At 45.1% G+C, this 26,756-nt stretch overlaps 1 long non-coding RNA gene across 1 annotated transcript; it reads right to left on the bottom strand.

Annotated features, from left to right (window-relative positions):
* LOC147342148 (uncharacterized) lies at window positions 1–7,833 on the bottom strand. The gene is made up of 4 exons (XR_015157576.1): window positions 5,917–7,833; window positions 4,758–4,876; window positions 2,945–3,143; window positions 1–316 (listed from the first exon to the last, which is right to left on the bottom strand). It is a non-coding gene; the product is annotated as an uncharacterized LOC147342148 (long non-coding RNA).
* Window positions 7,834–26,756: the final 18,923 nt, after the last annotated feature.

Consider the following 26,756-nt stretch of genomic DNA (forward strand, 5'->3'; position numbering starts at 1 on the left):
TGGTGTCTCCACATTTATTTCAGGAGGATGGATGTCCCAGACTGCCCTTCACTCTCAAGTGGTTGGTTTCGTGGGAGGCACTGGCCCAGCCACAGGGGCACAGCAGCATCTGCAATGGTTTGACTTGGCCTGCAGAGGGCGCCCTCTTCCCACCAGCAGCCCAAGGGTTCCTGCAAGTCCCAGATTTGAGAACTAGCCCTCAGGATTGGCCCCTCACCTTATGAATGTAGGCTTGAGCGGGCACTGGGTAGTCGATGCCCTTGATGGTGAAGATGAGAGGAGGCAGGGTGCTGGTGATATTACATGGAACTGTGTACTGTTAGAGAAAGAGGGAGAGAGGTCAGCTCAGCTGATCCTTGTTTGGGGAGCCTGGGAGCGACCCTGTAGCATGACCCTTCACCTGCAGACTTCCAAAGGGCCTGATGCGGATAAGCCTCTGGATTTTGGCTATGTGTCTACTTGGGCCAAGCAGGAATGTAGTCCCAGTATCCATAATAGCCTGGCAGCCACGTTTACAAGCAATTAGCTTCCCGTTCATGGAGATGCTGAGAGAAAGTGGGACAAAGCGGACACCACGGTCACTCTGAAGTCTCCCCCACGACTGCCCCTCCCTGACCGTCTCCTGAACAGCCCTTCAGCTCTTGCCCTTCACTGTTTTCCTTTGCTCTGGTCATGTCCCCTACTTTGACTTCCTTTCAGTTCTTGAATGCACCAGTCTCTTTCAGGCCTCAGGGCCTTGGCACCTGTTGGTTGCCCTTCCTAGAAGACTCTCAACCCTTTTGTCTAGCGAATTTCTCCGCATCTTCCAGGTTCCTGATTAATTGTCACTTTGTCAGGAAAGTCTTCACCCTAGACTAGATCAGGCTCCTGTCTTGCTCAGTCTCTTGCTCATGTCTATCATGTACCAAAGTGGCAATTCAATATGTGTGTGACTCATTTCATGTGCGTCTGCCTCATAGATGTGAGGGCAAGTTGTGTCCTCAGTGCCTCCCCCAAGTGCCCAGCACACAAGGGACGCAAGTGTACGTTTGTTGAGTGAATGAATGAAGAACACTCAGAGACTTATATCTGGTGTCTGACCAGTCAACAATGGGTCAAGCCACACGGTGAAGATGGAGGTTCCCTGGGGCCCCAGATTCTTAGAGTGGTGGTGGGGGAGACACAAGCTGCTTTGGGAGAGGTTGTCTCCCAGCACCAGCACCTCATCCGGCTCAGACACTGAGGGTCCCAGCCAGGGGATGCTCAAGCTAACCCAGAGGGCTCCAAAGGACAGGAAAGCTTTTGTCTGAGGGTATCACACAGAATCCCATCAATTACTGCCCCTTGTTCTCAGGCCACTCCTGGATCCCAGCTCCCTGATTCTCTCTGAAACAAGCCCTGCCCCACTGTGTGCCCCAGAAAGTAGGTAGGTAGCTACAGATAGAGGGAGTGTCTCTTTGTAAGAGATGCTCTTAGGTCTCAAGACTGCAGCCAACCTCTCTCTCCACTGCTAGGTAGCTTCTCTCTATGGAAACAAGTTTTCCTTGTTTGTCCAGGACTTTCCCTATTTTTAAACTAGCAGTTCTGTGCTCTAAGAACCTTCTCAATCCCGGGCAGCCCGGGACAGTTGGTCATCTGAAGACAACCCTGTTCAGGCTGGTGAAATTCACCCTGATCCTATTTTCACCACACAGTCAGGTCCTCTAACCATGCTGCCCGCCTCACAGCACGGTGGGTACAGCCTTTCCCAAGCTGCACAGGCCTCTCTGGACCCTTTCAGGACCCTGGCCAGAGGGCCGGTCAGGAGGCCTAGGGTGATTATGGTCCGTTGGGTGGTGTAAGTCTTTTTGTGTGTGTGCCTGTGTGTCTCTGTGCTCGTGTCTGGCCACGTGTGTGTATATCTGTGTGCCTGTGCCTGTTTATATGTGTGCCTGTGAGGGTGTTTCTATGTGTGTCTTTGTGGCTGGACATGTCTGTGTGTGAAACTGTGTTAAATCTGTGTGTGTCTACGCGTGTCAGTGCACACGTGTGGGAGCGCTGCTGGACTGGCCCTCGGTGGGTGAGGCTTACCGGCCTATGGTTATCTGCCAGTAGTGGGTTCGGGATACTGGTACCCAGTTGAGCTTTCCTGTATGGTAGGAGTGGTCCACCCCACCAAACATCAGCACACTGCCATTTTCCCTCCAGCTGCTGAGAGAAGTGAGAGAGGGGCTCTTTGGAGGAGAGTAACGCCAGCACTGTCTGAGGGCTGTGCTTCTCCACCATCAGAGACACTACCGTGGTCCCCATTTTACAGATGTGGAGATTGAGGAACTGAGGGGTTGAGTACCTGACCCAGGTCTGTCACCATCTAATTAGTGCCACAGAAGTTTGAAGCCTGGCCTGGATCTGACCACCCAACCTTCTGAAGAGGGCCTGGTCCCCTCCCACAACCTGAGTGCTCAGAGATCCCCTCAAAAGACCCCGTGCTAGAGGAGTCTGGCATCCCCCTTGCCTTGCCTTTCATTTTTCAAAACTTCCAGGCCCAAAGGCACGAAGGGCATGGGTTCAGGGTCACCCAGGGTTGGCATCACTGGCCTATGACCTGCACCGACCATGAGGCCCCACACTCAGCAAGCCCCAAGCTCTATTATCCTCTCTTGAAATTCCTAACACTTGTTGAGCAAGGGGTCATGTATTTCCATTTTCAATTGGCTCCAGCAAACTGTGTAGCTGGTCCCGGGCTCCTGGTGCAATGTTAGTGAGAAAGGAAATATTCCCACCATTCCTCTCCTTCTTTCCATATCAAATCCACAGCAAATCCAGATGCCCGTCCTCCAACCTGTACCCTGACACCTTCCATTGCTCTCCCCCTTCCCCCTACCCCCTAAACCAAGCCACTGCCCTCAAGTGATCTATAATTTTTCATGCAAGTAAAAGCATGTTTCAGCTGATTTGGAGAGGGTGTTTGTCATCTCAGACTTACCTGCTCAAGTAGAAGGCAAAGAGAGGGTAAGGAATAAGTCCAAGTTTCTTCAGGTTGTCAAAGTGTGGGGTGGTTCCTTGGATGGCGAGGCTGGGGAAGCCCAGACCCAGGATGCCATCAAAAGGTGCATTTTGAAAAAATTTTTGGATTGCTTCTGGCTCATGGCAAAGGTCTGGTTGAAGTGGAGAAGGTTCGCAATCTGTGGGAGCAGAGAGTAACTTTGATGCTTAGTCATGTCTGACTCTTTGTGACCCCAAGGACTATATGGTCCATGGAATTCTCCAGGCCAGAATCCTGGAGTGGGTAGCCTTTCCCTTCTCTAGGGGATCTCCCCAACCCAGGGATGAAACCCAGGTCTCCCACATTGCAGGCAGATTCTTTACCAGCTGAGTCACAAGGGAAGCCTGGGAGAGGAGAGTTCCCACATAAAGGACCTGAGGCCTGGCTGTGCCCTGTGTTGGCCTCAAACAGTTAGACCAAGCTGGGAGAGGGATTCGGGTTTCATTTGTGTGGGCTGTGGATTTTAACAACACCTACTTCTCCCGCAAACACCATCTGAGTGAATCAGATTGGCCTTATGCCTTCTGTACAGGTGGGGCAACCGAGACTCAGGACAGGACTGAATGGTTCCCCCTTGTGGACAAAATGAGTAGAAAGCAGGGTAGTTTTCTCTTCAATATTACTATGATCTGAGGACAGAAACAGACTGAATTCATTGCAGTGCATTGTGGATTCTGCATCTGCCCGGAAGACAGAAGCCCATTATACAATGTCACTGGCAGGGTTCTTCTGAAAATTCTGCCTGGAAAACTAACTTTTGGGGATATACGTGCACACGTGTGTGGCGGGATTGGAGAGTGTGGAATACTCAGACATTTTGGGGAAGGCACACCATAGTTTTTATTAGACTCTCAAAGAGCCTTGAGAGTGAGAACCCATTTATCAGGCCCCTCCCACATCTGTGACCTCCTGCTTTCCCTGTCTGGATACCTGAAGCCCTGGGCTGCCCCCAGGGTCCCAAGCAGTTTTATCTTGGGATAAATACCCAAGATACCCCAAATACCCCACACCTGCCTGAGTCCTGACTAGCCAGCCCAGCTCACCTGCTTAGCACATGTGTGACTTTGACAAGGCCTTTGTTCTCTGCACTTGAGTTCCTTCATCTATATCATGAGTTAATCATAGTACCTGCTGTGTAGGGTTGTTTTAGGATTAAACAAGTTTCTTATTGTTCAGTGGCTAAGTCGTGTCTGACTCTTTGCGACCCCAGGAACTGCAGCACACAAGGCTTCCATGTCCTTCACTACTGCCCAGAGTTTACTCAAACTGATGTCCATTGACTCAGAGATGCCATCCAACCTCTTATTCTCTGTCACCCCCTTCTCTTGCCCTCAATCTTTCCCAGCATCAGGGTCTTTTCCAATAAGTTGGCTCTTTGCAGCAGGTGACCAGAGTATGGGACCTTCATTAACACTTTCACTTTAAACAAGATATTACCATGAAAATGCCTAGCACAGTCTGAGAATATAAAAGTGGGTGCTTTTCCCCCATCTCTCTCAGCTCATACCATAATGAACCTTCGGCTCTTCATAGGCAAAGAAGCTGCAAATCCACACCCCAAGCCCCTGCCTGCATTAGCCACGAAGAGTTTGTATGTCAGCAGGGGCATTGTCTCCCCAAGGACAGAGTCCTTCCAGGCAGATCTACAGCCATTAGGGGCCTTTTGGAAGGATAGACACCTCCAGCTTCTCCTGCATCTGTTTTGTAAGCAGCAGTTGCTCCCAGGGCCAGCAGCTTCTGGTTTCCACATTACCTGAATGATGTCTTGGCCAAGGACTCCTTTTATCCTCCCAGAGGCATAGATGAGGTCGATGATGTTGTTCAGGAGCTTGAAGGTGGTGGACGTGCGAGGGTTGAAGAGACTGTGTGTCACTGCAGACACAAGAGATGATCGTGCTTCAGGTGCCAAAGATGAAGAGCAGGGTGGGAGGGCAAGCACAGGATGTGGGGGATGGGAGGGGACACAGCAGCTCAGACTGGCAGTGGATGGAGGGCACCCACAGGTCAGAGGACCCGGTGTCAAATATGACCCTGAACCCTGAGGGGGCGTTCCAATGGCGATGTTGCCAACGTAGACTAACTACAGGGGCCGGGAAGGGATGGTTAGTGCAGACCTGGATGCCTGTCCACCCCTTTCCACCCCCATTTCCTCGAGTACTGCCTCCTGCTGGATTTCCCAGGTCTCCTGAAATCACTTTCCAAGCACCCAACCTCACAGCCTCTACTCAGACTGGTGTCTTCATTTGAGAAGCTCTCCAGTCTCCCCTCTATGTCCAGCGTGAGCCCCTCTTTCTCCTAGGTCACCCCAGTCCACTGACTCTAATCTCAGACCATGTCTGATCAACAGCACTCAGGTGGCCCTTTATTTAGACATGTATTTACCCTCTCCCCATCTCTCAGGATGGCCTGTGCATTCTTGAAGAAGAGACTAGATCTTTGGCAATAACCACACTATTAGATTTGGGAGGGGGGACGCCTCACATGCCATAGGGACTCAGTAACTTTTTACCAGTATCACTCTTGGATCTGCTGAGACTGAACTTGCTCTGCCTAGGGATTCATACTTGATTTGAAGCTGTCTTTATCTTTTGATTGGCATGGCTCACCCTTCATCTGTAACTGAGTGGCTCACTTAGTTCAGAAAGAACAATCTCCCTCAAACTAATGATACACCTTTGGCACAGAAATGGATGTTTATCTGCCCCCTGGTCATTGCTGGGCCCAGTCACCACAGACCAAGAGTTAAGGATGAGACTGCCTTCTCCTCTGGGAATGGGTCCCTGTCCCCCTGTGTTTCTGCCTCCTGCAGGAGCCCCAACCCCAACAACCCCACTGGCATCTCCACTTGAACCCCAGTGCAAAGCCAGAGCACCAGGAGGCGCTGTGGAGCACCATCCTCCCAACACACTCACATCCTTATAGCTCCTCAAGGGATGATGATAAATTATGTTTTGATCATTAGCAGCTTTCTGGGACAGGTTGTAAGGGTGTTCCTCAGAGAAATTTGTCAGCAAATTTCTTTCCCTTAGGGTTTCTCGCATGGTCTTCATTTGCGTAACAGGGATTCTTTCACCGGCCATGAGGAAAAGAAAACAAAGAAGGGGCAGCAATCAGCTGTCTGTGTTATAAAGACTGTCATACCTGATGTTGGAACAGCACTGTGTATCTTCCAAGCATTTTTATGAGTGTCACCTTATTATCAGGATGCCATGCAATGACCATGGCAAAGACCTAGGTCTGAACATAGGCTCTTTGCGTAATCTTGGGTAAGGCATATGACCACTGAAGTCTCAATTTCCCCGTTGGTAAAAAGGTGGAAGAAAAAAAAGCCCCACCAACACCATCCCCTACACAGAATGGCTTGGATATTAAGAGAGATGATGGATATAATGCACCTGAGATACAGGAAGCCTCAGCAATGGCAGCCAGTATCATTGCTGTGGTCATCCCACTGTATCCTTCTCAAGGAAGCTCGGGGAGGGAGGTAGAAGGGCTTCATCATCCTCTTTAAACAGGGGAGGAATTTGAAATGCAGGGAGTTGGAGACTTGGCTGAGGTCACACTGCTTGTTAGAGCTAAAAGAGCACAGAAATAGTACTACTGATCTTTCTTCTGGGCTCAAGCAGAAGAGAGGAGGCCAGGAGATGGGGAGTACATTAAGGAGGTTAAGAGAAGCCAAGAAGAATGTTTTTAAAAAGGAGAAAATCTAAGAGAGTTCTGCATGCACAGAGACATCCAAAGAGACAGATAAAATAGGGAGATAGAGTTGAAGACAGACACATTCACACAGAAATGAAGAGAGACCAGAGAGGAGACCTAGAACCACATACAGGAGAAACGTTGTTTCTTCACACCACACCTACAGTTGCACAGGATGTGCACTGAACAACTTCAAGGAATGCAGTTTTACATAGGACATGACGTGGCTGGACCCCAGGAGTTGTGTGATCCTACAGGTTTGCCTGGAGAGCCTAGGGCCTCACAGAGTCTGTGGCAAAGTACTTAGCAACAAGTGAGAGTTGACTTTAGACTGTCAGGGAGTGATTACGTTCCCTTCTAACCCTGACAGGTGGAAGAATAAGAGGACGCGAATAAACAAAAATAAAAAAGGGACGATGTCACTTATAGTCCCCTCACTTACATGACCATGCACTCTGAGAAGGCTACCAGCCCGAGGAGTCCAAGCCACTTCATGCTTCTGTCCTCGATTGAAGTGCTCAGGACAGATTGAGTTCTGAGCATGCACTGGCAGTGAAGATTACCTAGCTATATATGTGCTAATCTGCTCCAATGTTCTCCTTTAAGCCACCATGAGTCTGATGAGAAATATGAACCTCTAGATAAAATCTTTGCCTCCATTGGTGACTGTGAGGAGTGGACTTGGAAAACTCTCATAATACAGAAAATTCCACTGTAATCTCTTCCTTCGTTCTTGGGTGAAAAACCAAACTGAACTGCACAATCTAAGAGTGGGGAGACTCGTCCCAACTTGTAGGTAAAACACTGCTAATAAAGAGATAAAGGTAAATGTTAAGGACCACGTTAGACATTTGTGATCTCGTGGGGTCTTCCTAGCCACCTCATGAGATGTGCATTGCTGTCCTCAGTTGGAGAGGAGACTGCTAGGAGGAAAAGAGGTCAAATGGCAGAGTCGGACAGGACTGAAACGACTTGCACAACACAACACAGTGCACTGACATGACTGGCTTTAGGTAGTGGGACAGATGGCACAGACCAGACACACCACTGACATCAAACTGCATTGAAGTTCTAGGCAGTTTTAATATTGGAAGAAATGTGATGCTCTTCGTGTCTGACTCTTTGCAATCCCATGGACCATAGCCTGCCAGACTCCTCTGTCCATGGGATTCTCCAGGCAAGAACACTGGAGTGGGTTGCCATTATCTACTCCAGAGGACCTTCCCAACCCAGGAATCAAACCATGGCTCCTGCATTGGCAGGAGTTCTTTACCACTACTGAGACTTGGGAAGCTGTGATGGTGTTAGGGAAATGAAAATTGAGACAGTCTTCTTCAGGCTTCAGAACTAGGAGAGCAGGCCTCTGATCAAGTCCTGACCTTCCCTGGACTCGGCCTGGACTACATGCCTGCTGCAAGCACACCAACTGTTATCAGTGATGGCAACTAGCACCTTAGATAAGAAGAGGGAGTGAGTCTTGGAATTTCCTGAGCCCCTTGAGGCCTGGCTATCCCCCAGGGTCTGGAAAATCTTGTAATTTACAAGGTGAAAGAAAATGCACTGTAAAAAATTAAAGCCAAACTAGAGCTGCACTTTTATAGGGAAATTGATGGTGATATCAGTTTGCAGCCTGGGATTATAAGCGGAGGGCCCCAAAACTGCAACCTGTAGTCCCACCTGTGATGTCCAAGGACCACCTAGGACCATTGTCTTCTTCTGGAACTTTCCAGGGCTCTTCAATTCTGGACAGGTTGTCAGCCCAAGTTGGTGACGTACAAGCTGTTACTTCTCTCTATTGTTTCTATTTATTTTCTTTAAGGACTGTTTATTGAAATTAAGTCAAATAATTATCTTTAGAAATTGAAATTCTTTGTAAGGAGTTGTTTATTGTGTTATCAGATTCTTTGAACCTAAAATGAAATAAAACTTTCAGCAAAACATCATTTGCCCCTATGAGCCAATCCATGAAAAATGCCACTCTTTAATCAACCTTTTATTTCTGAACAGGAAGATTTGCCTTACTTCTTAGTAGCTACTGAATGGGGCATATCCACTGGATTGTGTAAGAATTGGGACTCTAAATTAAAGCTGGCCAAAACTTTAGAAGTTACTGAGCTTTTGTAGGTCATTCCAATTGAGAAAGGGCAAGAATAAGCGGTGCTGATCCCATAAGGTTCATGAAGCCAAATTAAGAGTCACTGAAGAGAAATCAAAACTGGAGAAAGAATTAAGCAATTTGCAAGAACTATTGTCTGTGTTACAATGTCAAAATTATATTTTAGCTGGCCAAGTCTCCACTTTTGAATTTGTAGCTGAAATAGCTACAAATCTGCATCTGTTTTGTAAGCAGCAGTTGCTCCCAGGGCCAGCAGCTTCTGGTTTCCACATTACCTGAATGATGTCTTAGCCAAGGACTCCTTTTATCCTCCTGGAGGCATAGATGAGGTCAACGGGCTTGTCCAGGAGCTTGAAGGTGGTGGACTTGTGAGGGCTGAAGAGATGATTCACTGCAGACACAAGAGATGGTTGTGCTTCAGGTGCCAAAGACAGAGAGCAGGGTGGGAGGGCAAGCACAGGATGCGGGGGATGCAGCAGCTCAGACTGGCAGTGGATGGAGGGCACCCACAGGTCAGAGGACCCGGTGTCAAATATAACCCTGAACTCCTGAGGGGGTGTTCCAATGGCGATGGTGCTGATGTAGACTAACTACAGGGGCCAGGAAGGGATGGTTAGGGCAGACCTGGATGCCTGTCCACCTTCTTCCCACCCCCAATTCCTTGAGTACTGCCTCCTGCTGGATTTCCCAGGTCTCCTGAAATCACTTTCCAAGCACCCAACCTCACAGCCTCTACTCAGACTGGTGTCTTCATCTGAGAAGCTCTCCAGTCTCCCCTTTATGTCCAGCGTGAGCCCCTCCTTCTCCTAGGTCACCCCAGTCCACTGACTCTAATCTCAGACCATGTCTGATCAACAGCACTCAGGTGCCCCTTAATTTAGACATGTATTTACCCTCTCCCCATCTCTCAGGATGGCCTGTGTATTCTTGAAGAAGAGACTAGATCTTTGGCAATAACCACACTATTAGATTTGGGAGGGGGGCGCCTCACATGCCATAGGGACTCAGTAACTTTTTACCAGTATCACTCTTGGATCTTGAGACTGAACTTGCTCTGCCTGGGGATTCATACTTTATCTTTTGATGAGAGATGGCTCACCCTTCACCTGTAACTGAGTGGCTCACTTAGTTCAGAAAGAACAATCTCCCTCAAACTAATGACATCTTTGGCACAGAAAATGATGTTTATCTACCACCTGGTCATTGCTTGGCCCAGTCACCACAGACCAAGAGTTGAGGATGAGAGTCCTCAACAGGGAATGGGGTCCCTGTTCCCCAGCCGCAACATCTCTGGCACCTCCAAATGAACCCCAGTGCTAAGGCCAGAGCACCCGGGGGCGCTGTGGAGCACCATCCTCCCAACACACACATCTTTGTAGTTTCTCAGGGGATGAAAAGTTGCACTTGGGTCATGAGCAGAATTCTTGGACAGGCTGTAAGCTTCTTCCTCTGGGAAATTTTTCACCAAAGTTTTTTTTTACCCCCGAGGGTTTCTTGCATGGTCTTCATCTTCATTAGAGGGATTCTTTCCACAAGCATGGGGAAAAGGAAGCAATGACAGGGCATTAATCAGCCATATGTGTTATAGTAGGACTGCCATAGCTGGTGTTGTTATGGCACTGGGCATTTTTTAAGCATTTTAATGAGGGTCATCTTATTATTAGAATGCCATGCAAAGACCTAGGTCTGAATACTGGTTCTGTTGTGTAATCTTGGATAAGCCATAGGACCATTTGGAGTCTCCATCTTCCTGTCAGTAAAAAGGTGGAATGTAACAATCAGTGTCTCTCATATAGAATGTCTTGGGTATTGAGGGAGATGATGGATATAATGCACTTGGTATATAGGAAGTCTCAGCAATGACAGCCATTACCATTGCTGTGGTCATCCCACTGTATCTTTCTCAATGAAGCTCTGGGAGGGAGGTAGACGGGGACTATCATCCTCTTTAAACAGGGAAGGAATTTGAAATGCAGGGAGTTGGAGACTTGGCTGAGGGCACACTGCTTGTTAGAGCTAAAAGAGCAGAGAAATAGTACTACTGATCTTTCTTCTGGGCTCAAGCAGAAAAGGGGGTGAGAGAGGATGCCAGGAGACAGGGAATAAACTGGGGAAATTAAGAGGCTAGAGAAGCAAGAGAGAGTCCAAATTGAAAAAGAAAAAAAGAAACTGGGACACTTTTGCATGCACCGAGATAGCCAAAGAGATGGAGAGGTAAAAGAGAGAGATACAGTGATGAAGACACAGACCCATACACACAGAAGTGGAAAGAGAGCTGAGAGAAGATCTAGAAGCAAACGCAGGAGAAATGCAACAGGACCACACCAACAGTTGCACAAGTTGCGCACTGAACAAGTCCAAGGAGTGCCATTTTCACTTAGGTCATGATGTGATTGGCACCCCTAGAGATGTGCAACCCTGCAAGCCTGTTCCAAAACTTTGGGCCCCAAGGTGCCCATGGCAAGGTACTTATCAATAAATGAAAGTTGAAGTTTAAGGCTGCCAGGAATGATTACCTTCTCTTCTAACCCTCACAGATGGAAGAAGAGAGGACAACAAGAAAAATCCAAGAAAGACAGATGATGCCCTTACAGTCCCTGTACTTACATGACTACGCACTCTGAGAGGGCCACCAGACGGAAGAGCCCAAGCCACGTCATGCTTTTTTCCTGGGTTCAAGTACTCACAGAACAGAAGGTTCTGAGCTTGCCGTGGTGACAAGAGCTCCCAGATATATATGCTCTTATCTGCCCCAATTGTCCCCTTGAGGCCACTGATCTGGTAAGATCTGATAAGAAATGCATACATCTTGATTAAATGTTTACCTCCATCAGTGTCTTTGGGGAGTGGATTTAGAAAATTGTCAGAATACAGAGAATTTTACAGAGATTGTAGTCTCTTCCTTGCTGCTGCTAAGTCGCTCCAGTCGTGTCCGACTCTGTGCGACCCCTCCAGTCGTGTCCGACTCTGTGCGACCCCATAGACAGCAGCCCACCAGGCTCCTCTGTCCCTGGGATTCTTCAGGCAACAACACTGGAGTGGGTTGCCATTTCCTTCTCCAATGCATGGAAGTGAAAAGTGAAAGTTAAGTCGCTCAGTCATATCCGACTCTTCACAACTCCATGGACTGCAGCCTACCAGGCTCCTCCATCCATGGGATTCTCCAGGCAAGAATACTGGAATGGGTTGCCATTGCCTTCTCTGATCTCTTCCTTGGGGCTTGGCCAAAAACACAAACTGAAGTGCACAGACTCTCTAAGGGTGGGGAGACTCTTTCCAACTTGGAGAAAAAAACACTGCTATTAACATGATAAAAGTAAATTCTGGGGGCCATGCTAGACATTCATCACCTCATGAGGTCACGAGATGTGCCTGGCCTTCCAAGCAACTTCAAGAGATGTGCATGGCTCTCCTAGTTGGGGAGGAGATTGCTAGAAGAAACAGAGTTCAAATGGCAAAGTGAAGACTTTAGGGGCAGCCCAGTGACATATGTGTGACTTCAGGTTTTGGGACAGATGGCATAGACCAGGGGCACCTTTCATGCCAGTCTGTGTCAAAGGTCTAGACAGTTACAGTTTCAGTATTGGAAGAAATGTGATGCAGGCATACACAAGACACTTTCTATCAGCCAGTTCAGTTCAGTTCAGTTCAGTCGCTCAGTCGTGTCCGACTCTTCACGACCCCATGAATCGCAGCATGCCAGGCCTTCCTGTCCATCACCAACTCCCGGAGTTCACTCAGACTCACATCCATCGAGTCAGTGATGCCATCCAGGCATCTCATCCTCTGTTTTCCCCTTCTCCTCCTGCCCCCAATCCCTCCCAGCATCACAGTCTTTTCCAATGAGTCAACTCTTCACATGAGGTAGCCAAAGTACTGGAGTTTCAGCTTTAGCATCAGTCCTTCCAAAGAAATCCCAGGGCTGATCTCCTTCAGAATGGACTGATTGGATCTCCTTGCAGTCCAAGGGACTCTCAAGAGTCTTCTCCAACACCACAGTTCAAAAGCATCAATTCTTCAGCGCTGGGCCTTCTTCACAGTCCAACTCTCACATCCATACATGACCACAGGAAAAACCATAGCCTTGACTAGACGAACCTTTGTTGGCAAAGTAATGTCTCTGCTTTTGAACATGCTATCTAGGTTGGTCATAACTTTCCTTCCAAGGAGTAAGTGTCTTTTAATTTCATGGCTGCAGTCACCATATTCTGTGATTTTGGAGCCCCAAAAAATAAAGTCTGACACTGTTTCCACTATTTCCCCATCTATTTCCCATGAAGTGATGGGACCAGATGCCATGATCTTCGTTTTCTGAATGTTGAGCTTTAAGCCAACTTTTTCACTCTCCACTTTCACTTTCATCAAGAGGCTTTTGAGTTCCTCTTCACTTTCTGCCATAAGGGTGGTGTCATCTGCATATCTGAGGTTATTCATATTTCTCCCAACGATCTTGATTCCAGCTTGTGTTTCTTCCAGTCCAGCGTTTCTCATGATGTACTCTGCATATAAGTTAAATAAACGGGGTGACAATATACAGCCTTGACGATCTCCTTTTCCTATTTGGAACCAGTCTGTTGTTCCATGTCCAGTTCTAACTGTTGCTTCCTAACCTGCATATAGGTTTCTCAAGAGGCAGGTCAGGTGGTCTGGTATTCCCATCTCTTTCAGAATTCTCCACCGTTTATTGTGATCCACACAGTCAAAGGCTTTGGCATAGTCAATGAAGCAGAAATAGATGTTTTTCTGGAACTCTCTTGCTTTTTCCATGATCCAGCGAATGTTGGCAATTTGATCGCTGGTTCCTCTGCCTTTTCTAAAACCAGCTTGAACATCAGGAAGTTCACGGTTCACATATTGCTGAAGCCCGGCTTGGAGAATTTTAAGCATTATGTTACTAGCATGTAAGATGAGTGCAATTGTGTGGTAGTTTGAGCATTCTTTGGCATTGTCTTTCTTTGGGATTGGAATGAAAACTGACCTTTTCCAGTCCTGTGGCCACTGCTGAGTTTTCCAGATTTGCTGGCATATTGAGTGCAGCACTTTCACAGCATCATCTTTCAGGATTTGGAATAGCTCAACTGGAATTCCATCACCTCCACTAGCTTTGTTCGTAGTGATGCTTTCTAAGGCCCACTTGACTTCACATTCCAGGATGTCTGGCTCTAGATGAGTGATCATACCATCGTGATTATCTGGGTCGTGAAGATCTTTTTTGTACAGTTCTTCTGTGTATTCTTGCCACCTCTTCCTAATGTCTTCTGCTTCTGTTAGGTCCATACCATTTCTGTCCTTTATTGAGCCCATCTTTGCATGAAATGTCCCCTTGGTATCTCTAATTTTCTTGAAGAGATCTCTAGTCTTGCCCATTCTATTGTTTTTCCCCTATTTCTTTGCATTGATCGCTGAGGAAGGCTTTCTTGTCTCTTCTTGCTATTCTTTGGAACACTGCATTCAAATGGGAATATCTTTCTTTTTTTCCTTTGCTTTTCCCTTCCCTTTTTTTCACAGCTATTTGTAAGGCCTCCTCAGACAGCCATTTTGCTTTTTTGCATTTCTTTTTCTTGGGGATGGTCTTGATTCTTGTCACCTGTACAATGTTATGAACCTCCATCCATAGTTCATCAGGCACTCTGTCTATCAGATCTAGTCCTTAAATCTATTTCTCACTTCCACTGTATAATCATAAGGGATTTGATTTAGGTCATACCTGAATGGTCCAGTGGTTTTCTCCACTTTCTTCAATTTAAGTCTGACTTTGGCAATAAGGAGTTCATGATCTGAGCCACTTGTTTTTGCTGACTGTATAGAGCTTCTCCAACTTTGGCTGCAAAGAATACAATCAATCTGATTTTGGTGTTGACCATCTGGTGATGTCCATGTGTAGAATCTTCTCTTGTGTTGTTGGAAGAGAGTGTTTGCTATGACCAGTGTGTTCTCTTTGCAGACCTCTATTAGCCTTTGCCCTGCTTCATTCTGTATACCAAAGCCAAATTTGCCTGTTATTCCAGGTGTTTCTTGACTTCCTACTTTTGCATTTCAGTCCCCTAAAAGGACATCTTTTTTGTGTGTTAGTTCTAGAAGGTCTTGTAGGTCTTCATAGAACTGTTCAACTTCAGCTTCTTCAGTGTTACTGGTCAGTGCATAGACTTGGATTATTGTGATATTGAATGGTTTGCCTTGGAACCGAACAGAGATCATTCTGTCGTTTTTGAGATTGCATCCAAGTACTGCATTTTGGACTCTTTTGTTGACTATGATGGCTACTCCATTTCTTATAAGGGATTCCTGCTCACAATAGTAGATATAATGGTCATCTGAATTAAAATTCACCCATTCCAGTCCATCTTAGTTCACTGATTCCTAGAATGTCAACGTTCACTCTTGCCATCTCCTGTTTGACCACTTCCAATTTGCCTTGATTCATGGACCTGACATTCCAGGTTGCTATGCAATATTGCTCTTTACAGCATCGGACCTTGCTTCTATCACCAGTCACATCCACAGCTGGATATTGTTTTTGCTTTGGCTCCATCTCTTCATTCTTTCTGGATCCCTTCATTCTTTCTGGAGTTATTTCTCCACTGATCTCCAGTAGCATATTGGGCACCTACTGACCTGGGGAGTTCCTCTTTCAGTATCCTATTATTTGGCCTTTTCATACTGTTCATGGGGTTCTCAAGGCAAGAATACTTAAGTGGTTTGCCATTCCCTTCTCCAGTGGACCACATTCTGTCAGACCTCTCCAATGACCCATCTGTCTTGAGTGGCCCCACATGGCATGGCTTAGTTTCATTGAGTTAGACAAGGCTGTGATCCACGTGATCAGATTGGCTAGTTGTCTGTGATTGTAGTTTCAGTCTGTCTGCCCTCTGATCCCCTCTCTCAGTGCCTACCATCTTACTTAGGTTTCACTTACCTTGGACGTGGGGTTTCTCTTCACAACTGCTCCAGCAGAGCACAGCCGCCACCCCTTACCTTGGACGTGGGGTAGCTCCACTCGGCCACCGCCCCTGAAGTCAAGTAAGATACAGGTGGTCCTTATCTTCAGGGAGTTAGCAGTGGAGGGCAGTTCTCACAAACTCCTGGCCCAGGAGGCAAGAGAAATGAATGGAAGGGCTGGGCAGATATCCTGGGCCCTGGGCAGCACATGCCCTACCACCGGGGGCAGCCTCTCAGCTCCAAGCAAAGGCTGCCATGCTGGAAAGTGGGCTGATTGCCCCAGTTTTCAGGAGAAATCAGAATCTCAATGTTTACGTAAAATCTGTGATTTTAAATGTTAGCAGCTAATTTTCTTTTTTCAAAAAACATAGTGAAAGCTAAACCTTCATCAACTGTGTGCTTGATCCAGCCTGCAGAATGTGTGGGTTTTTATGTCTAGCCTAGAGTGGGAGTCATTTCCCTGGTGGTTCAGTGGTGAAGAATCCAGCTGCCAATGCAGGAGATGCAGGAGACATGGGTTCAACCCCTGAGTCAGGAAGATCCCCTGGAGGAAGAAACAGCAACCCACTCCAGTAATCTTGCCTGGGAATTCCCATGGAGAGAGGAGCCTGGCAGCTACAGTCCATGGGGTCTCAAAGAGTCAGTCATGACTTAGAACTAAACAACAATAACAACAAAGAGGTGGGTGTAGAGACGAGACAGAGAGGGGATTCAATTCATGCTGATTGACTGAATAAGAGGCTCAATGCCTATTAACCATGTTAATTTTTCTTCCATTTGTAAAAAAAAAAAATGTACAAGGGTCATATAAACTAACAAGTTTATTAATGTCCATTTGCTGAGCAGCTGATGTAATTCCCCAATAGTGGGTTCATGCCTTGAAACACTTTGTCTGCCAAACCAAATATACAATGAACTAATTTTGAAGCATCTTATCTATCAAAGAAGACAAAAAAGACCAATCAGAACTCCAGCTCAGGCTGAGATGAACAGGGCTACCTGTTAAACTGTTATTCCAGCCAAAATAAAGACCTGGAGTTTTATGGCTCCTTCCAGGACTCCCTGGTCCTGGGTGTTCCTGCCCGGTATCTATCACGGCCTGTCCCTTTCATAAAACAACAGGAGGGTGTTAGTCACCAGGTCAGTGATAGTTGGGGTGATTTGTCTTAACCCTCATTTTTTACAAATTGTTAAAATTCAGTTTTCATGATTCAATCACTACGGAAGGAATTTGACAGCATCTAGCAAATGACACACCCAAATACCATTTACCTCAGCAATTCTGCTACTAGGAAATTATCCCAAAGATTCACTGGCAAGAATACAAAACTCCAGATGCACAAGCCACTCACTGCAACATTGTTTGTAAAAGCAAAAGATCAGAAACATATCTGAAGTGACCATCCACCAGGGAGTGTGGATTAAGGCACAGGGCATCCCAACACCTGGTTATAATGTGGATGGAGAGAGGTGTGGAATGCGTGAGATCTTCAGGGTACACTGCTTAGTTTTTAAAACAGAGGGACCAGAAAAGTACCTATAGTTTGTCGCTTTTACATACACATGCATATCTATTTTCAATAAGAAAGAGTAGAAAACTAAACCAAAACCAATACAAGTCATAATTTATGGAGGCAGGACAGAGACAGAAGTGAGATTTTTTTCTTGTTTTACAGTTTGACTTTACAACCATATAGTATCAAAAATAGATAAATATATCTGTTAAAATTGAGAATAAACTAAGACAAATGAACCTAATTGTATCAAACTGGTGACACAGTTTCACAGAACAAAACATTATTTAAGTGGATTTTAAATGCAGGATTTTGCCTCTGTGTTCAGAGTAGAGTATGTTCTAAGGGCAAAGAGAAAAACAAAGAAAAGCGCCCTCCCTCCAAAACAAATCCAAAAATCCAAAGAAATGTGAGACTGTATCCAATACCTTATGGCTGGTGATAGTTCTACTGTTATTTTGAAAGTATCATGTTTAAAGCAAATAAGTAATTTGGTTAATCTACAGGTTAAAGCAAATAAGTAATTAATGTTAATGTTGTTCTGAAGCAAGACTTTCAGTGGACAGAGAGAAGATGTTTAAGTATAAAACAAAAAAGTGTAAGTGAAAAGCCCACAGTCTTTAAACTTGGAAAAATAAGTTTGTACCCATTAATTCTTTTCCTTTTTTTTTTCTTTACAGAATATCTGTACTTCTTCGGGCTGACCACTAAAAAGCCTCGAAGCAATGGCAATGTGCTAACAGTGACTATCCTGAGGCATAGCTTGTGGCCTCTAATTACTGTTTCTCACTAGAACATGCAGAAATTTTTGAAGAAATGGTTGACTTCAGGGCTGGACCAAGAAATGCACAAGATAAGCCTGGGAATCTTGAAGGACCAGAAAGTTGAGGACCTTCAAAGACCAGAAGAGGCCAGACAAAGTTTACGAATCCATATGAAAAGATCAAAGGTGGGACAATTTTAGCATTACATCAAATATATAGAAATCCAGTAGTTCCAAATGGTAATAGACAACATCTAATTTGTCACTGTGACAGATCACAGTGGTACCAACTCATTATTTTGAACATTGATAAAGGGAAATAATCATCAATATTTATGCTATTTTTGTTGCTGTGAAGCATACTTCATGTAACTACACATAGTCGAAGGAATACCCTTTTTAATTGAAGAATTCTAGGAATTAAATTCAGGAGTGGTAGAAACAGCAAATCATTGTTTTGCAACATCCTCATGAAACAACAGATCTAGGCAAAGGTCATCAATGGACAACAAACCATAGGATGAAAAGTCAAAGGGGAAGTTTATAAATGGATGTATGAGTTTGACAACATCAGGACCCACAGCATCTCGGTTCAGTTCAGTTGCTCAGTCGTGTCCTACTCTCTGCAACCCCATGAATTGCAGCACGCCTCCCTGTCCATCACCAACTCCCAGAGTTCACCCAAACTCATGTCCATCGAGTCCGTGATGCCATCCAGCCATCTCATCCTCTGTCGTCCCCTTCTCCTCCTGCCCACAATCCCTTCCAGCATCAGAGTCTTTTCCAATGAGTCAACTCATCGCATGAGGTGGCCAAAGTATTGGAGTTTCAGCTTTAGCATCAGTCCTTCCAAAGAACACCCAGGGTTGATCTCCTTTAGCATGGACTGGTTGGATCTCCTTGCAGTCCAAGGGACCCTCAAGAGTCTTCTCCAACACCACAGTTCAAAAGCATCAACTCTTCGGCGCTCAGCTTTCTTCACAGTCCAACTATCACATCCATACATGACCACTGGAAAAACCATAGCCTTTACTAGACAGACTTTTGTTGGCAAAGTAATGACTCTGCTTTTGAATATGCTATCTAGGTTGGTCATAACTTTCCTTCCAAGGAGTAAGTGTCTTTTAATTTCATGGCTGCAATCACCATCTGCAGTGATTTTGGAGCCCCAAAAAATAAAGTCTGACACTGTTTCCACTATTTCCCCATCTATTTCCCATAAGCATCTATCGAAGTGGATCAACTAGAAATTATGAGCCTCTTGAAGTGGTGCCACAAGAAATATACAGAGCTGTATGAAATATTCCAATGAAAAATTTTCAACTCATGACTAGATCTAAACACCAGTTTAGGGGGAAATACACAGATACAGGAACAGAGAGGCAATCCTCTAAACCAGCAGTCCCTAACCTTTTTGGCAACAGGGTCTGGTTTCCTGGAAGACAATTTTTCCAAGGACTGGTTGGGGCTGGGGCAGGGGGACACAGGGTGGCAGCAGGAGGAGGAGGAGATGTGGGGATGGTTTCAGGATGATTCAAGGGCATTACATTTATTGTGCACTTTATTTCTATTATTATTACATTGTGATATATAATGAAATAATTATACAACTCACCATAATGCAAAATCAGTGGGAGCCCTAAGCTTGTTTGCCTGGAACAAGACTGTCCTGTCTAGGGGTGATGAGAGAGCGATGGGGAGCAGCTGTAAATACAGATGAAGCCTCACTCACTGGCTTGTTGCTCACCTCCTGCTGTGCGGCCTGGTTCCTAACAGACCAAGGGCTGAAGGACTGGTACTGGTCTACAGCCAGGGGTTTGGGGGCCCCTGCTCTAAACCCAATACTTGGGACATTCTATAAGGCAAATAACCTCACCTCCTCAAATATTTTAAACAAATAAATGACATAAAAGGAGGGGAGACTCTTACTTAAAGTCTTTAAAGACAACAACCAAATGCAATACATGTACATTCTCTAGATTCTGATTTGAATCAACAAACTGTGAAAAGGCATTTTTTTTTTTTTAGAGTATTGGACATGCACAGGATACTAGATGTTACTGTTGCTTGGAACAAAATAGCATTGTGGTTGTTTATACTTTGTGAAATGGTAATCTCTTCCTCAAAATACTTCAGCAAAAATATGTGCATGTGTACTGAGTAGCTCAGGTATGTCTGACTCTTTGCCAACCCATGGACTGTAGCCTGCCAGGCTCCTCTGTCCATGGGATTTTTCAGGCAAGAATACAGAAGTGGGTTGACATTTCCTCCTCCTGGGGATCTTCAGACTCAGGGATCAAACACACATCTCCTGTGTCTCCTGCATTTCGGGCAGATTCTCTATGCACCAAGCCATCAGGAAAAGTCGCTGGAGACCAAGGGAATTTAGTGACAAACTAGGGACTGGAACTCGGGCGGTTGGAGCCATGAGTCAGCCTCTGGAGAGCTGTGTGAGTGCTGTGCAGAGCTGTCCACCTGTGGAATGAATGGGCTACATTGTGGGCCTCCAGGCCTGAGCAAGGCGAGTAGAGGCTGTCTGACCTCCAGCTGCTCTAGGGGCTGCCTTGGGATTGCTGTCTGGAAGAGAGCTGTTTTTTCCTGCTTACATCCATCTGGCCTGAGTGGCTGGGGAATTTTGTTTGTCCTTCTGGAGCCTTATCACAGCCAATGCCAAGGGAAATATGGAAGGCTGCACTGTGACACCAAAGGGTACCCAAGCTGGACACCGAGCCTCAAATGTCTTGGCTGAGCACTTTATTAATAATTACACCAGTTCATGCATCATGCTGTTAAAAAACGTTTAAGTGTGTGTGTGTGTGTGTGTGCGAGCTTTAGGGGGACTTAAATGCTAGGGTGAAATGCTTTCCACTGGGGTGAAGTGCACCCTCACTCCAGCTGGTAGTTCATCCTGGTTCATCAGGAATGATTTCTTCAAAATAGAAATAGTCTTCAAAAACAAATTTATGGCAACCAAAGAGGAAAGGTGGAAGGGGTGAGGGATAAATTGAGAGTTTGGGACTAATATATATAAAGTAATATATATAATATTTATATAGTTATATAATATATTTTAATATGTTTATATATTATTATATGTATTATATATTTATATATAATATATATGTATAAAGTAATATATATATAAATCACTAATATATATAAAGTATGAAATCTAAAAAGAGCTACTCTATAGCACAGGAAAGTCTAGTCTACTCAGTATTCTGTAGTAACTTATATGGGAAAAGAATCTTAAAAAGAAGGGATATATATAAATAACCAAAATCACTTTGCTATGTACCTGAAACTAACATAATATTGTAACTCACATATACCCCAATATAAAATAAAAATTAAATTTAAAAAAGATAAGGTTTCTTCTAAGGACTAGAAGGGGCTCTTTTCCCTCATGGGATTCCTGATGTGATGCTGGAGCCAGCAGAGCAAATGTAGAACAACTCATCATTATCTGAAGTTGCCTTTTCCCCGGCTTTGGTGTTCTTTGGCTTCTAGTGGGCACCTTTGACTTTGGAGAATCTCATACAAGAGCCCATAGACAGTGGGTGGTCATTAGTTGAAGGCTGAAAGATAGGAGCTGGTGGGAGTGTGAAAGCCCAGTTCCCAAGCCTTGGATTAGGTATGTTAGAGACACAACTTATGTTCCAGAGCTGCCTGTGACAGCAGGCTACAGATCCCCTCTCCAAGCCTTCCATGATATCACACAAGACTTGGTTTCATCCATTTGCCTGTCCTGCTTCCCCTGTGCCCTTACTGGTTTCTCAGGAAGAATTCTGAAATAAATCACTTGTACAGGAAACCTGGAATCATGGGCTACTCTGGGGCAAATGACCTAAGATGATCCCCTTCTTTAGGCAACCCCCCTGAAAGCCCAAGTGATATAGGTTCCCCTTCCAAGTCTTCCTACAGCATCTTGAAGCTGTCTGGGCTATGTAGCTTTGTCCTTGCTTGAGTTTCTGAAGCCCATGCTAGATCACAGATTCCAGAATGCAGGGATCTTACCTTACTCACTTGGAAGTCCATGTGAGAAGATCTTGTCTCTATCCATCAGCCTCTAATTGTCAAAGCAAAGTTAACACAGAGATTTGTTAATAGATTATGAGTGTTAGGTTACAGGCTCAACTGCTGTAATCAAAGCCTAAATAACATTGCCTTCAATAGAATACACTTTCATTTATCTTCCATGCAATAATAGTCCAGCTCACTCCACAGTGATGGGGACCCAATTTTTTCTTACTGCTTTGTCATCTTCCACATGTGATACTCACCTCTGATCTAACATGGCTTCTCCAGCTCCTGTTATTACATCTGCATTCCAGCTCAAGCTGGAATCAAGATTGCCGGGAGAAATATCAATAACCTCAGATATGCAGACGACACCACCCTTATGGCAGAAAGTGAAGAGGAACTAAAAAGCCTCTTGAGGAGAGTGAAAAAGTTGGCTTAAAGCTCAACATTCAGAAAACAAAGATCATGGCATCTGGTCCCATCACTTCATGGCAAATAGATGGGGAAACAGTGGAAACAGTGTCAGACTTTATTTTGGGGGGCTCCAAAATCATTGCAGATAGTGACTGCAGCCATGAAATTAAAAGACGCTTACTCCTTGGAAGGAAAGTTATGACCAACCTAGATAGCATATTCAAAAGCAGAGATATTACTTTGCCAACAAAGGTCCACCTAGTCAAGGCTATGGTTTTTCCAGTAGTCATGTATGGATGTGAGAGTTGGACTGTGAAGAAAGCTGAGCACCAAAGAATTGATGCTTTTGAACTGTGGTGTTGGAGAAGACTCTTGAGGGTCCCTTGGACTGCAAGGAGATCCAACCAGTCCATCATTCCTTCCAAGGATCCTGGGAAGTTCCTGGGTGTTCCTTGGAAGGAATGATGCTAAAGCTGAAACTCCAGTACTTTGGCCACCTCATGCGAAGAGTTGACTCACTGGAAAAGACTCTGGTGCTGGGAGGGATTGGGGGCAGGAGGAGAAGGGGACGACAGAGGATGAGATGGCTGGATGGCATCACCGACTCGATGGACATGAGTTTGAGTGAACTCCAGGAGATGGTGATGGACAAGGAGGCCTGGCGTGCTGTGATTCATGGGGTCACAAGGAGTCAGACACGACTGAGTGACTGAATTGAACTGAACTGATTCCAGCTAGAAGGACAGAAGGGGAAGCAGGATATCCCCCTTTCATTAAAGGCCACAACCAAAAGTTATAAACTCACTTTCACGGATTTGTCATTGGCTACGATGAAGTCACAGAGGCTAGGAAATGAACTTTTTAGCTGGGTGGCCCTAGACTAGGGGTTTAGTTACCAAATGAAGAAGGAGACAATTAGGAGTTCCTGTTATACCCTCTTGTTTAAGTGAAGAGAAACTGAGTTACACTATGAAGAAATAAAACCCCCAAACCTCAAAGTCTCGATATAACTAAGGTTTATTCCTCACTCACATCTGACTTTGTGAACAGGGAGCCTTGCTCATCACACTCTCTTAGGGAGGAAAGTGGGTGGAGGCTCCCTCTGGACGCAGGGGAAGGGAGTGTGTGGCAAATTGGGCTCTGTTTCTTAAAGGGCTCCAGTTGGAAGTGACTTATCACTTCTATTCAAACTCCACTGGCTGAAGTAACTTCCATGGTCATGGCAAACCTGGGGGTGGTGAGCACGCAGAAGGGCAGGGGAATGTGATCCTACTGCAGAACATTCATGATGAACAACAAGGGCCACCACCCTTCATTCACGGCCCTGTGCTTTGTTTTTCTTTGGTTCTCCCCACCCTGCTCTCAGCCTGTTTTGACCTGTAGATTAGGATTTAGATGAGAGGGATTTATATGGGAGGGCATATACTAGGTTGTTAATAAATGGGGAAACCAAGCCAAAAAAAGAAAGAAAGAAGTCCAAAATCTATTAGAAAGCATACTTGTAATTGCAACTCTGCATTTATATAAGATTAGGTATATATACAGTTTATAAATAAATTTAACAAAAAGCATAAAGAAAAAAAATTAAATATAAATTCATTGACCAAATTAGGAAAGGAATACATCAAGGTTGTACATTGTCAGCCTGCTTATTTAACTTACATGCAGAGTACATCATGAGAAATGCCAGATTGGATGAAGCACAAACTGGAATCAAGATTGTCAGGAGTTATATCAATAAGCTCAGATACACAGATGACACTACCCTTATGGCAGAAAGAGAAGAAGAACTAAAGAGCCTCTTGATAAAAGTGCAAGAAGGAAGTGAAAAAGTTGGCTTAAAATTCAACATTCAAAAAACTAAGATCATGGCATCCAGTCCCATCTCTTCATGGCAAAAATGGGGAAACAATGGAAACAGTGAGGGACTTTGTTTCTTTGGGCTCCAAAATCACCGCAGATGGTGACTGCAGTCATGAAATTAAAAGATGCTTGCTTCTTAGAAAAGCTATGACAAACCTACACAGCATATTAAAAAGCAGAGACATAACTTTGCCAACAAAGCTCTAGTCAAAGCTATGGTTTTTCTAGTAGTCATGTATGGATGTGAGAGTTTGACTATAAAGAAAGCTGAGCACCAAAGAGTTGATGCTTTTGAACTGTGGTGTTGGAGAAGACTCTTGAGAGTCCCTTGGACTGCAAGGAGATCAAATTAGTCAATCCTAAAGGAAACCAGTCCTGAATAGTCATTGGAAGGGCTGATGCTGAAGCTGAAGCTCCAATACTTTGGCCACCTGATGAGAAGAACTGATTCATTGGAAAAGCCCCTGATGCTGGGAAAGATTGAAGGCAGGAGGATAAGGGTACGACAGAGAATGAGATGGCTGGATGGCCTCACCAACTCGATGGACATGAGTTTGAGCAAGCTCCAGGAGTTGGTGATGGATAGGGAAGCCTGGTGTGCTGCAGTCCATGGGGTTGCAAAGAGTCAGACAAGACTGAGCAACTGAACTGAACTTACTGATCAAATCCAACTAATAAATAATAATAAAGCCTTACAATATTAAGCACATAGTAGTGTCAGGTTTAAGTTTGGATGCACATTACAAAAAACCTAAAACATCAATATCTTTAAGAAGATAAAATTTGATTTTTTTTCTCCCATAAAAAGAAATCTGGATGTGGGACATGAGAGCTTGCCTAGTTTACATCTCCAAGGTCACATGATGGGTCAGTACAACTGCAGGAGTTCCAGCCATCATATCTGAAGTCCAGACAATGGTTAAGAAGAAGGTGGGGAAGGAAAGAGACTCATCTCCCAGCTGAATCAGCTCTTTGAAGGCAGTCTTCCAAGAAATCCTTCTTACAGGTCTGCTTATATCACAAAGTCACCAGTCATGACTAAGAGCAAAGGAAGGTGGGAAATGCAATCTTGTAGCTACTGCACATATGGCTATATAACAGAAGGCATTCTGTTTTTAAAGATAACCTGAGAATGGCAACTGCATAGGTAGCTACCACCCCCTGCCTCAAGAGACACAAAAGATCCACCCAAAAAGATGGATCAGGCTGAAATGCAAGGTACAGAGTGGGAGTCACTAGGGTGGAGCAAGAATGAGGAACAGCTACATGGATCTGACCTGAGATCTCATGGGACAAAAAGAAAAGACAAAGTCTTCACTGGAGATCTCCTTAGCACTGAATTGGGGATTAAACCTACCACACGGTCAAACTTCTTTTGGAAAAGTGCTTTTCCAACTCAGGTTCCAAGTCTTTCTCAATATCTCAGTTTAAGTATCTTGTCTTTGTTACCTCACATTCTGACCTGCCTGTCTCACCTCCCTTACTTCTGTTCACATCATATCTTCATCCAGTCCACCAGCATTTGTTGTTGTTCAGTCACTCAGTCATGCCCAGCTCTTTGCAACCCCATGGACTGCAGCACGCCAGGCTTCCCTGTCCTTCACCGTCTCCTGGAGCGGCTCAAACTCATGTCCATCGAGATGCCATCCAACCATCTTGTCCTCTATCATCCCCTTCTCCTCCTGCCTTCAGTCTTTCCCAGTATCAGGGTCCACCAGCAGAACAAGATTCAGTATTAAGGAGATTCAGTATTGAGAAGCAGATAGAAACAGGATGACTACTTTAATATGTATTCTGTTCCTGATCAAGGTCATCTGAAGGACTGAGATGGCTAGAATAGGGATATCTCTTGTTTCCTGTAAAATCTCAACCCAAGAAGGTGACTTCCTTGAAACTGGGGATAGTGTGTTCACTTTGCATCCACTGGTCTAACAGTACAGGTATTCAGTGTATGTATGTGGAGTGAATGAACAAGAGAAGATAGTAAAAAACTGTCTTTGCTTTCTCTTTCTCACTTTTTTGCCTGTGTCAGGGTTGGTCTGAATAGGGAAATTAGAAATATTCAAGGACTGGTGTATGGGGACATGGGTGCAAGTGATAGAGGACCAGGGTCATAGGGGGTAGGGAGGTTAAAAAGAGCCAGAAATGGGAAATAAGAGGAAACAAGCTAGGAAGAGCAGGCTTTTCTAATGCCATCTGCTTCAGATGACCTGAATTTTGTGCCAAGTTTGCCCCCTCCTTCTTTTGCCCTAATTCTCTATCTTTACTTATTCAGCACAGCCAGCATTACTCTCCCCACCCCATCCTAAGATGACTTGGCAGTGACCCAGTTGATTCAGAGAGCAGCCCTTGTCATTTCCTCTCAACACCCTCAGTGGAATCTCTGTGTCTGTCACATTCACAGGATAGTGCTGTCAGTCT

This window comes from Bos grunniens, chromosome 29, assembly GCF_055505025.1.
Source record: "Bos grunniens cultivar Pamir isolate PY7600 chromosome 29, Bosgru_T2T1.0, whole genome shotgun sequence".
Classification (NCBI taxonomy): Eukaryota; Metazoa; Chordata; class Mammalia; order Artiodactyla; family Bovidae; genus Bos; species Bos grunniens.